We start from the raw sequence: 3,011 nt of genomic DNA, 5'->3' as shown, positions 1-3,011 counted from the left end.
ATAAAAGAATTGCAGTAAGGAACAAACATAAGCAAAATTATAAGATAAAGCAATGATTGATATAAACTATTTGAGACAATTATGTTAAAATACTCTATTATAAAATATACCTATAGTTTTATTTATAAGAATAGTATATAATGCATCCCCTAGATACTGGGTAATTAATATGGATATGATGTTTCCATATTCTCGTTTATACTTCTATTCAAAATCACCATTTCCATTCTCTGTATTAATAATACGATCTGTGTGAAAAATTTTTTACAAATTCTAAACTATATAAGATTATAAAACTTTAAGATGTGTTAATAACACAGAAACTACAGGTGAATCTCAGTCTTTATTCCTTCCAAAATTCTCTCTTCATTAAAAGCAACAAGAAATTTTATAAAAACTGTCAGAACCAACTAATCTGGGACTCTGGAAGTTACCTAAAAGCTCAAAGCAAGCCAGGGAGTGCTTATTCAAGAAAAATGACTGAATTTTATTAAGAACAGCAGTCTCTGTAGCATTTTATCTTGCCTAATTTCATGACCCCTCTCAGGCTCCAGGGTAGCCTTGAAAACCAAGAGCCTGCAATCTCAGTGCAAACTAGCAGCCTGATACCTACCAGAGTGCAACAGAGTTAGCAAACTCCTTCAGAGTCTCATTTCCAGACAGTTGTCATTGTTTGACATGTCTGGTGAGTCCCTGGAAGAATTACCACCAACTCTTCTAATACTTTTTCAAAAATTAAAAAAAAGAGGAATTCTTTCCTACTCTTTTTATGAGACTGATATTATCCTGATACCAAAACCAGACAAATATAGCACAAGAAAAAAAAAAAAGAAACTATAGATCAACAACTTGTATGAATATAGATGCAGATACCCTCAACAAAATACTAGCAAACTGAATCCAGCAAGATATGAAAAAGGTTGGACACCAAGAAAATGGGTATAATCCCAGAAATGCAAAATTGGGGAAGTGTTCTCAGGTGGAACCGTGGATCTGTCTCTTGCTTCAACAGTGTTTGGACAGAAGGGACCCAGGGACACCCCCCTTTTCCAGCTGCCAACAACCCTCCAACCTTTTTTCCAGGTGTAACCTCTGGAACCAGCCACTCAGCCATCCTCAGCCTCTGGACTAGCCAACACTGTATTTTGAGCTTAAACTCCTTAAAGACCAAACAACCATGATTCCTCAGAATTATTTCACTGAGATGGAGGCTGCCATCAACCACAGGGTCAATGGCATCTGGGCCGCCCTACACCTACCTCTCTATGGGCTTCTATTTCCACTGCCAGGATGTGGCTCTGGACAGCGTGGGCCACTTTTTCCGAGTTGGCCAAGAAGGAGCAGGGCCCCTAGCATCTCTTGAAGATGGAAAACCAGCACGGTGTCCCATGCCCTCTTCTAGGATGTGCAAAAGCCATCCCAAGATGAATGGGGATAAAACTTTGGGCAATAAGGAAGCTGCCACAGCCCTGGAGAAGAACCTGAGCCAGGCCCTTGTGGACCTTCATGCCTTGGGTTCGGCCCCCACAGACCGCAATCCCTGTGACTTCCTAGAGAGCTACTTCCTGTAGGAGCAGCTGATACTCATCAAGTAGATTACAACTACCTGATCAGCCCCATCCCCCCACCCCAACAGGCCGCTGGAGTAGTGGAGGACAGGGGGAAGGTGGGGAGCTGAGCCAATAGCTGAAACTCATCAAGTCGATGGCAACCACCTGACTAACCTCCACAGGTTGGCTGGTCCCCTGGTTGGGCTGGGCAAATATATCTTTGAAAGGTTCACCTTCCAGCACCACTAGGAGCCCAACGGTCTTTGAGGAGCCTTCTGGAGTCAGGGCTGCACCTGAAGCCCCTCTCTGCATCCACTGTGCAGCTTTTTAACCACCATGGAGCCTTGCCAAATCCTTGTACCAAATGAAAACAATAAAACTTTTGCAGCAAAAAGAAAAAAAAAAAAACAAAATTGGTTCAACCTGAGAAAATCAATCAATATAATTCAGCTTATTAACAGAATAAAATTTAAAAAATAACCTCACTACCTTAATAGACTCAAAAAAGCATTCAACAAAATCCAACCCCCTTTTGTGATAAAAGAACAACCTAGAAATAGAAGGGAACTTCCTCAGCCTGATCAAGAACTTTGTGTAAAGTGAAGGATACATGTGTATGAGCTTGTGTTCACTTGAATTACAGGTCTTTGATTCCTATTGAAAATGGAGGATCTCAGTACCTAATGAAATGAAATTTCAAATGTTCAGATTCACCATGAAATTTTCTTAGTGACTTGAGTGAAATGTTGTTTAAATTTCCTTCTCTTGAGTACTAATGTCTTTCAAGAATCTAATTAGGATCCCCACTAACATGCTCATTTTATGCAGTTAAAGCAGAAATCTTTTTTGTGTACCTGGATTATTTTTTCAATTCCCAACCTGACCCTAATATAGAGAGAATTAGCTCTATCCCTGATAATGCCAAGCAGCAGCATTGAAGATAACACTAAATCATCTCCATCAATCCTCAACCACATCAGTTCCCCCTTCCTAGCTCTCAAGGTCAGGGGTTGACTAACTATATCCATGTGCCAAATTGTGCTGGCTACAGCTAATGATACATAAAGTTTTCTTGAACATAGTCATACCTATTCTTTCAAAGATCGCTGCTTTCACCCTACCAAAGGAGAGCTGAGTAGTTACGAAGACTAAAATACATATTTAGTCCCTTACAGAAAATATTTGCCATTCTCTCCAGTTAAAATAAATAAATTTAAATTTTAAAAATGCCATTCAAAAATCCCAAGTTTTTGTTTGCTTTTTTGGTTTTGTTTCTCCTTTGGCTTTCTTCTCTCAATTGCTGCATGTGAAAAAAATGCCCTTTTACTCCATGTGTGCTTCTATTTTGCCCAGTTTAGTTTTTTATCTTATAATATTTCTCACTATACTATAAAATCATGAGAACAAATATAATGTTTGCCTTCTGTATCATTATTTCCATCTACCTATTATGTATTAAGA

General features: G+C 39.1%; 1 pseudogene; it reads left to right on the top strand.

The window, feature by feature from the left end:
* The first annotated feature begins 1,166 nt into the window (after nt 1–1,166).
* On the top strand, nt 1,167–1,799 carry LOC104994029 (annotated as a pseudogene).
* The last annotated feature ends 1,212 nt before the right edge of the window (nt 1,800–3,011 follow it).

The sequence above is a fragment of the Bison bison genome, unplaced genomic scaffold (assembly GCF_000754665.1).
Source record: "Bison bison bison isolate TAMUID 2011002044 unplaced genomic scaffold, Bison_UMD1.0 scf7180017849649, whole genome shotgun sequence".
Taxonomy (NCBI): domain Eukaryota; kingdom Metazoa; phylum Chordata; class Mammalia; order Artiodactyla; family Bovidae; genus Bison; species Bison bison.
This window is presented reverse-complemented; position numbering and strand designations above follow the sequence as displayed.